Source organism: Cupressus sempervirens, chromosome 3 (genome assembly GCF_028749045.1).
Source record: "Cupressus sempervirens isolate cs-2001-9-10 chromosome 3, ASM2874904v1, whole genome shotgun sequence".
NCBI classification, from domain to species: domain Eukaryota; kingdom Viridiplantae; phylum Streptophyta; class Pinopsida; order Cupressales; family Cupressaceae; genus Cupressus; species Cupressus sempervirens.
In genome coordinates this window covers 790,965,621-790,975,163 of record NC_143120.1, presented here as the reverse complement: position 1 = coordinate 790,975,163, position 9,543 = coordinate 790,965,621, and positions in this window count along the sequence as shown.

Below are 9,543 nucleotides of genomic sequence, written 5' to 3'. Positions count from 1 at the left end.
ACAATTGTATGTTCCATTCAATTCCCCAGGGTTTTAACAATTAATATAAAGAAATTTATAATGGTACAGAGCTGTGGACCTAGCTTGAAATTTATAATGGTAAAGAGCTGTGGACCTAGCTTGATTGGCAAGAGCTTCCTATGATAGAGCACGAGCTTGTCTAGCCTTGTCATGTCAATGTCACTGGTCACGTGCAATTTATAGGGGGTGCTAAAACCAGTTCCTGCAATCTAAAATATATATAATGTAATTAATAACACGCTCAAATTTATAACAAAACATAGATGACACGTGGGTTGAGGGCTTGGTTCAGAGAAAGTGCAAGGGGAAGATGATGATGAAGAGCCTGTTGGTGAATGATTTGTTATGTGCAAGGAAGATGTCTTGGCTCACAAGTTCTTTTTTTCTGATTCACAAGGAAGAAGATTCTCTCCTCAACAAGGGGCTTCTGGTTCATTCCAATTGCCTGGTTGTGCCAGTTGTGGCAACCTCACCCCATGCGACTGCTACTCGTGCTTTTTGGGGCTTCTCAAGTTTTTTGATGCAATGGAGGCTTGTAATTCAAAGATTGCTCAAGTTCAAAAAGAAAAAATGCTGAAAGATCTTTGTTGCACACTAATTTGGCCAATGGTGCTTTGGCATGCTCTTCTTATGTTGAGCCAAATGACATTTGGCACACCCTCAAAAAGGGGGTTTGGCTGGGTTCCTGCTGTTGGTTGTGCCAGTTGCGGCAACCTCACCACCCCGTGCTGTTTCTGCTTGCCCTCTTGGGGGCTTTCTAGTTCCTTGGTGCAATGAAGGTTAGTAATTCAAAGATTGCTAAAGATCTTTGTTGCAAACTCATTTAGGCAATGTTGAGGCCACTATGGCTAGCACAGTGACCACTCTTAACGTTGTTGTTTTAGAAAATTTGCTAGGGATTCTACTGGGCCTGGATCTGATGCAGGAGCATCTTAGGCTTCCTTGTAGTCCTGCACTTTTTGTTCACTCTGTCAATTGCTGCCGAGTTCCAGTTTCCAATTGTTACCGAGTTCCAGTTGCTGCCGAGTGCCAGTTGCTATCGAGTTCTAGTTTTCAGTGGTTACCGTGTTCCAGTTGTTGCCGAGTTACCTAGTGTGTATCGAGTGACCCTTCATGTGCCGAGTTACCCAATGTATGCCGAGTTACCCTTCATGTGCCGAGTTTTCTTGTTTATGCCGAGTGTCAGCATTTGAACATGATTTCTACGAGCCAACTTGCGAGATTTATTCCAATTGCAATATTTATGTTTAAAATCTTTTCTTGGGATGTGTCCTGACTGTTGTTAGGTCGGCCTTCCTATTTTGTATGTTCTAGAATGTTTTGTAAACTGTTTTGGCAAGTATAAATAAGGGTCTTGTTGAGTCTTTTGGCAATGAAGTTTTTGGGAAGAAGTAGATGTGAATTTTGAAAAGCTAGGGCTGCAGCTTGAGAACTAGAGGATCGCTTAGTGGACCTGAGGTTACAAATGTGGATTCTCTTGGTCTTCTTATTCAGTTGTGTATCTGGGCTAGCTAGGGTTGGATTTGGAAGTTGGATCTTGTGAATCTTGCAGAACTGATTTTGTAATTGTTGTTTGTAGTTGGCTCTAACCTGGAAGGCCCTACAGCGGGGCATATTGCATGTAATCAGTTATCTCTATGAATAAAGAATTGTGATTTGGTATCAAATCTTGCTTTATTCTTGTTTTGTGTTGTGTTTCCACTATGTGGTTTTATTGCTGGGGGCTAGGACAGAACTGATCATGTGGAGAGACCTATGGGAGCTAGGGTTGGTCAGTTTTCTAGACCTAGATCTTAGTTGAAGCTAAAGCATAAGATGGAGGTTTCTAATTTCTTGGGGATTTTGAATCCCAAAAACCTGATTGATTGGATAGGTGAATTGGAAGACTACTTTGAGCTTGAGGATATTGAGGATCCACTCAAAGTAAGGTTGGCACAAACAAAGTTGAAGAGACATGCTACTCTTTGGTGGAAAGAACTGCAAAGAGACAGAGAAGAGGAAGGTGAAATAAAGATCACTAGAGGGAAATTGATGGTGACTAAGTTGAAGGCTAAGTTCATTCTTGTTGACTATGAACTTGAGTTGTTTAAGTGGTTGCAAAATCTAAAACAGAAGGATATGACTATGAAAGATTATACAGAGGAGTTCTACAAGTTGACTATTCGGTCTGGGCATAAAGAATTGTCAAAAGAGAAGGTAGCACGGTATATTAATGGTTTGAGATTTAATATTCAGGTTGAGGTTGGTATGCTGAATATTTCTTCAGTTAAGGATGCTTATCAATATGCTTTGAGAGCAGAGGAGAAGCTAAAGAGGAAGAATCAAGGTAGTTCACAAGGGAAGGAGAAGTAAGATAATTCAGCACAAGCTAAACTGAAAGTAGAAGGTGAACCAAAACCTATTAAATAGAAAGGGCAGGTGGAGGTGGGTTCAGAGGTAATTGTTTCAAGTGTGCTCGAGAAGGGCATAAATCTTTTGAATGTCTGATTGGTAGGACAGCTGTTGTTGTAAATGAGGTTGAAGTCCAAGACAGTCAGCTTGAGCAAGGAGAAAGTTTGTTGGCTTGACGAGTACTGGTTGGTGAGAGGGCATTGGATCCTTGTCAGAGGACTAGTTTGTTTAAAACTCGTTGTAAGTCTAGTGGTAAAGTTTGTAGGGTGATTGTGGATGGTGGTAGTACTAATAACCTTGTTGTTGAGGAGATGGTTCAGAAACTTGGTTTGAAGAAAGTGAGACATCCTTATTCTTATAGGATCAGTTGGTTGCAAGGTGAACATGCTTTGGAAGTAAAGGAGCAATGCCTTGTTGATTTCCAGATTGAGCAGTATAAGGATCAAGTGTTGTGTGATATTGTGGACATGAACAATTGTCATGTGTTGCTTGGTAGACTTTGGCAGTATGATTGCAAAGTTGTAAATGATTGTGTCAAGAATGTGTTTACTATTGCGAAAGGTGGCAGGAAGTTTTCCCTGATTCCTTTGCAGAATGAAGAGCTCAATAAGAGGAACTTGAGTATTGGTAGCCGAGTTGAGTTGGCAGATCTTGAGAAGATTGGAGATCAGTATGAAAGGCAGACCTCAAATGGATGTGAAGAAGCAGATGAAGAACAAGAGAGAGTGTACAAGCTGAAAACTTGGAGGATATGTATGTGAAGAACCAGTTTGGGATTTATGTGTTGAATCCCAAAAGATGTTCTTCCAGCTATTAGAACATCTTTGTGAACCTGAGGTGTCTGATGCAGGAGCATCCTAAGCTTCCTTGTAGTCCTGCATTTTTTGTTCACTCTGTCAATTGCTGTCGAGTTCCAATTACTGTCGAGTGCCAGTTGCTACCGAGTTCCAATTTCCAATTGTTACCGAGTTCCACTTGCTACCAAGTGCCAGTTGTTGCCGAGTTCTAGTTTTCAGTTGTTACCAAATTCCAGTTGCTGCCGAGTTACCCAATGTATGCCGAGTGACTCTTCATGTTGTGATATGGCTATCAGGATTTAACTGCGTGATTTTGCGTCAAACTCATTAACCCATGTTTTCTTGAGTAGTGATTCAACATGAATCCATCTCTCATGAGAATAGATGGAACACTTAAACACTCATTGGATCTAGGTGATGCTCACAGGGGTGAAGCACCGGGACTTCCCGGGAGGTCACCCATCCCAGTACTACTCCAGCCTAAGCGCGCTTAACTACGAAGTTTCCCCCATGGTTAAACCCAAAGCTTGCAACCCTATTTGCAAGCTTACTTATCGACTCTTCATGTGCTGAATTACCCAATGTATGTCGAGTAACTCTTCATGTGTCGAGTTACCCAATGTATGTCAAGTGACCTTTCATGTGCCAAGTTTTCCTGTTTATGTCGAGTGTCAGCATTTGGATGTGATTTCTACAATTCAACTTGCGGGATTTATTTTGATCGCGATATTTATGTTAAGACCTTTTCTTGGTATGTGTCCTGACTGTTGTTGGGTCGGCCTTCCTATTTTGTATGTTCTATAATGTTTCGTAAGCCGTTTTGGCAAGTATAAATAAGTGTCCTATTGAGTCTTTTGGCAGTGAAGTTTTTGGAAAGTAGATGTGAATTTTGAAGAGCTAGGGCTGCAACTTGAGAACCAGAGGATCGCTTGGTTGACCTGAGGGTACAAGTGTTGATTCTCTTGATGTTCTTATCCAGTTGTATATCTGAGCTAGCTAGGGTTGAATTTGTAAGTTGGATCTTGTGGATCTTGCAAATTTGATTTTGTAATTGTTTGTACTTGGCCCTAACTTGGAAGGCTCTACAGTCAGGCATATTGCATGTAGTCAATTATCTCTATGAATAAAGAGTTGTGATTTGGTATCAAATCTTGCATTATTCTTGTTTTGTGTTGTGTTTCCGTTGTGTGGTTTTATTGCTCGAGGCTAGGACATCTCCTTTGGGGATTCTCCTGCCTTGCACTGCATCAGGATCTATTTTGTTTTCTGTTCTCAGATTCCATGCTGACATTGGTGCTGACTTCTATTGCCCATGCTTGGGCTACAAGGGTTTTGGAGAATGAGATGTTTGGTTTGGAAACTTCATCCCAATCGCTGTGCCTAAGGAGTTCTAGAGTTTTCCGAGAATGTCATTAGTGCTCTGACTGTTGTGATTCAACAATTACTACTGAGGAGAGTGTCTCTATGTTCATTTTTTTTTTCCCTAGTCTTCATTTCACTTCCCTAAATATTGCTTTAGTCCTCCAGTATGCTCCTTAGTTGATGGAGTCAAATGGCCTTTCTCTAGATAATTGATCTTCAGGTGTTGAGCCCTTTATTGATGTATAGTTCCCTATTTGAGTTTTTGTCACGTCTGCCTTTGGAATTTTGGTACGAATATGTTTCCATGCATATTGCCAACACCTTTGAGCAAGATTTTTGCTGCTGACAAGCTTACTAACACTAGAAACATTTATTATATGCTTGCTTTGGTATGCACTTGTGGGAAAATGAAAAGTGTTCCCTTCTCAAATCACTTATTTTCCAAACTTTTCCCAGTTTATCAACACTGTTGCAAGGTGATCCATGTCAGTGCAAACTGCTTAACATCAAGAAACAGCACCTTATTTTTGGAGAAAAAAAGCTGGTTGGTGGAATGTTCCTTTGAAGTTGTGCAGAAGTGTGAAACAAAGGGAAGAGCTTCTATATAAGGTACAAATTTCTAGCAGTCCCTGGACTGGCCAAAGTATTGAAATGTTGAATGCTTGTTCTTGGATGCAACAAAAGCCACAGGATAACTTTAGTTTCAAAGCACCTCAGTTTGGGTTGGTACATCGTAAAGAAATGTAGTGTTTTTGTGTCTGTCATCATTTCTCTCTAGTGACATGTTGCCCTATCATGCTCAATGTCTATAGTTTTCTGCAGGGTACAAGCGTCAAAACCCTTTTAAAATCCCCCCTCCCCTCAATAAAAACAAACTTTATAACAGGCAGATTTTGAAAAAACCTTAAAACAAAATGATAAATATTTTTAAAAAACAATTCAAGTAATTTTCTAATTAACTTAAAAAATTAACCACACCCCTACTATTAAACATATAGTGTAGACAACAATATCCAACATAGTGAACATCTAAACATACTTATATCATAATGCATCTCTCGCCACAATTTAAAGCATCAACAGAGCTTTCTACTATACACTCTTTACCATTTAACCAACAAGCTCACACAAATTACATAAGAACAACTGTTTCTTTAATACCTCAAAAAGGATCTGCAACACTTGTTCGAATTCCTGAAGACACAAGAAAAGATATGTACACATATACATCTAACTCAGAAAGGATTTTAATTGCAAAAAAAATTGTCCTTTGGAAGCTACATCTAACTCAGACAGGATTTTAATTGCCAAAAAAAATTGTCCTTTGTAAGCCACAAGTTAGTTTTTCATCATAATCTAATTATTTTTGAAAAATGAATTAAAATTACATTCTTTACGACTTATACAGGTGTTTCTTGTTTTTTAAGCATGCAATATAATCTCTATGGATATTTTTGGCAATCCCAAAGTTACATCTATGGACCAGATATTCACTTCCTATACAACTGATTAAAAAACGAAGCAAACCACATGTAGTTGCCCACACCACAAATTGTGAGCAAATTTATTTTTATGAAATCAATTGGTTAGTTATCAATGTTTTGGGTGCTTCAATGCATGTGCCTTGTAGACAGTCCCTACGATGGCATTTATTTATTAACAAGAAGGAAGGGAGATAAGGGAATTTGGAGAGACTGGGTGTAATATCCCTCTCCTAGCCACGCACAGAAGTGTTATATTGCTTGCCTTTGATTTCTGATCCCACGGACCTCAGCATTTTATTCACGACAGGGATTTGTGTGATGCTTTTACTGTGTGATGACTTCCTATTTTTTAGTCATCGCTAAGGGCCACTTTTTTTTGAATTAGAAGTGTCTACGAGTAGGTGGTGCGGTGATTTTTTAACTGTCGGCCGGGTGTTTAAATGTTCTGGATTATGCCAATGACAAGGACAGTCAGCAAGATGAGACTAAGGAACATATTTAGCAACTTCACTCTGCTTTGGCCATCCACAGGAGAAAGAAAGCTAGACTGCTTTCTTTTGCTGTTTTCGTTTGCTGAAAGAAAGAAGATATAGTCTACAGGAGAGAAAGCAAAGGCTATCTTTTGACTATCTTAATATTTTTCTTTGCAAGTAATCCTCTCCTACACAGGTCATAGACCGTGTCTGGGGATTGGTCACATCATTCTATTGCAGTTAAAGATATTTTCTGCGGCCAGGCTTGGGAATCTTTTGTTATTTATGAAAATAAATAGCACAAGGATTGATGTGTTATCAATGGGCGTTTCCAGCTGGGAAAACCAGTAGGCTGTTTAGGCATGCAACTCCAGCTGGAAAGCATCAGTTTCCATCATCACCTCCAAGTTTAAAGTTCAGGTTCAACGTTTGTAATAAGAAAACTGAGATCCACATTATCTGTATTCTTAATTTGTGTTGAGAGCAAGCAATGAGATATATAAGAAAACTGAGATCAAAACTATCCCTATTTTTAATTTGTATTGAGAGCAAGCAATTGGGATACATATGGCTTAAATCTCCGATAAAAGTGGAAGTTCTCTGTTTTAAGTTTCACCAGAATTTGATGTGTATTTATTGTAGTTATTATTGTCAATTTTTCTTTGCTAACTTTCTCTTCAGTAGGTGAACTGGAATTTCACACATCTTTCGAAGGAAGTTGAACTTTTAGATCAGATTTCTTAATGATTGTAAACTTGGTTTTGCGAATCCAAAGAAAACAGCTTAGCAACTTGTTTTCTCTCCCAGCGATATTGTATTGCCAAAATGGGAAGGTATCAATTCCCATCATCACCTCCAGGTTGACATTCAGACTCAACATTTGTAATGAGAGTAAGTCTGTTTTTTTTTTCAACCTGAGATAGACATTATCCCTATTCTTAATTTGTATTGAGAGTAAGCAATTGTGATTTCTATGGTCTAAATTTCTGGTAAAAGTGGAAGTTCTCTGTTTTAAGTTTCTCCAGAATTTGTCGTGTATTAACTGCATTTATGTTGGCAATATGGCTAAGTAAGACAAGTTAGAGTTGTCATTTATGGCAACATATATCTCAGAATGAGAAGGCACAATGTAAAGATAAAGGTTTCACAATTAGATGCAAGCATAGGCAGGCGAAGAATACATGCGTTGAGCTACTAAAGAAGTAACAACTTCCAAAGAAGCTAGAGCAAGACCTAATTGAAAGTGAAGAGAGTTATTGATTGTGTTGTAAAGACCCTTATACCCGCATCCTAATAAGCCTCCCGGAGGAACATGTGCTTCTAAAATATCTTTTATGTTGTGTCCAATCCCAAAGTTGGTTCTATACATATGACCAGCAATGAAAAACACAAATGAAGTGTCATGATGACATGGCTAAGATTCCAAGTCTATACGGACCATACGGGAGGAGTTATGCTGTAAACACCAGTAAAAGCAGTGAACAGAACAGAACAAAGCATAACAATAAAAGGCAGATTACAGGTTAAGGAATTATTTTAGTTAGGAAATAATTACTTAACTAATTAGGGACGACATCCTAGATGTTATCTCTCGAAGGGTAAGAGTTATTTTTGTATTATGTCAAGCATGTGAATGCTTGAAGGCCGACAAGGCAAGTTTTGTAAAAAGAAAAGATATAAGTAGAAGATCAAGATATGTGAAGTTGTGTAGATGTGTGTTATAGATGATATGCGAAGTATTATGCGAACTATATGATGCCAAATCTGATGTATGATCAAAAAATTACGAAGTACAGCAGACAGCAGTAAGAGGATTTTGTTTCTCTTTTTTTGTGTAAAGGAACTACATTGTATAATTGCATGTTTGGGCAGTGAACTCTTATTGCATACATTTTGTATTTGTAATGCCAACTCCTAACATGGTTGAGGCTTTTAACAGAGCTTAATTCTCTAACAAGGACCAAGAGACTATATGTATTTCATAGACTCCTGACAGGGTTAATATCCTTAACAAGATTCTTTTGTTTACTGGATCATTTTGTGGGTAGTACCATCCCCAAGGTTTTTCCCTTGGCCACAGTTTCCCTAGTTAACAAAATATGGTTTCATGAGTTCTTCTTGTCTATGGTTGTAATTACTGTTCAGCATTGTTGGTTTACTTTCATATGGATGTTATAAAGTAATTAACAATATTCAGTTTTGAACAAAAGTTTGTAAAATACTGACCATGCACAGCCCTTTAATATCAATGCCAAAGCTAGGGCATTGATCGTTGTAACAACTTATTCCTAATCCACAATTGTGCTTCTAAATTGGCTAAGTTGTCGGTTCGCAGTTCGGTTCTGGGTTCGGGTTCGAGAACCGGTTCGCTGGTTCGACAAAATTTTGAAAAAGGGTTTGGGTTCGTTAGTACAAACACATGTAAAAAAAAAATTATTTTTTTTAAATATATATATATATATATATACATCTTTACGAAGCATGAGTTAGAATTAGAATGTAGCATAGTAGCATAAACACATTTGAACAACAAAAAACTTTAAAACAGCATAAACAATATAGTAGCAAACCACAGCGATCATTGGAACCCCTAGCGACTAGATCTCTTCCCTTTCATTTAAAAAATTCATAACTGTATCTGATTAGTTTATGCAGATCAACAGTAAGTTTCAACAAAAATTTCTTCTTTTCATAAATTTATTTACCAAACTCTTATTATGATTAACATAATCGATTGAACGTGGTTAAAAACTAATTAGATCTAGCTTGCAAAAGGTAAATTCCTTTGACCAGCTGAATATTCTTCAATCTCTTTGGGCACAATCTCCCAAGCACTGATCAACAACAGTAAACTGGAAAAAGACCATTCATGGAGGCCTTTGGATAACACAGTCTGACGTCCCAGGTTCAATATTTTTTAATACAATTTTTAATATACCTAGAGGAGAAATATAATCAGCCAAACAGTGATGGACAATGTGGTAAATAGCTGCCCCACTTAACCATATTCATGTG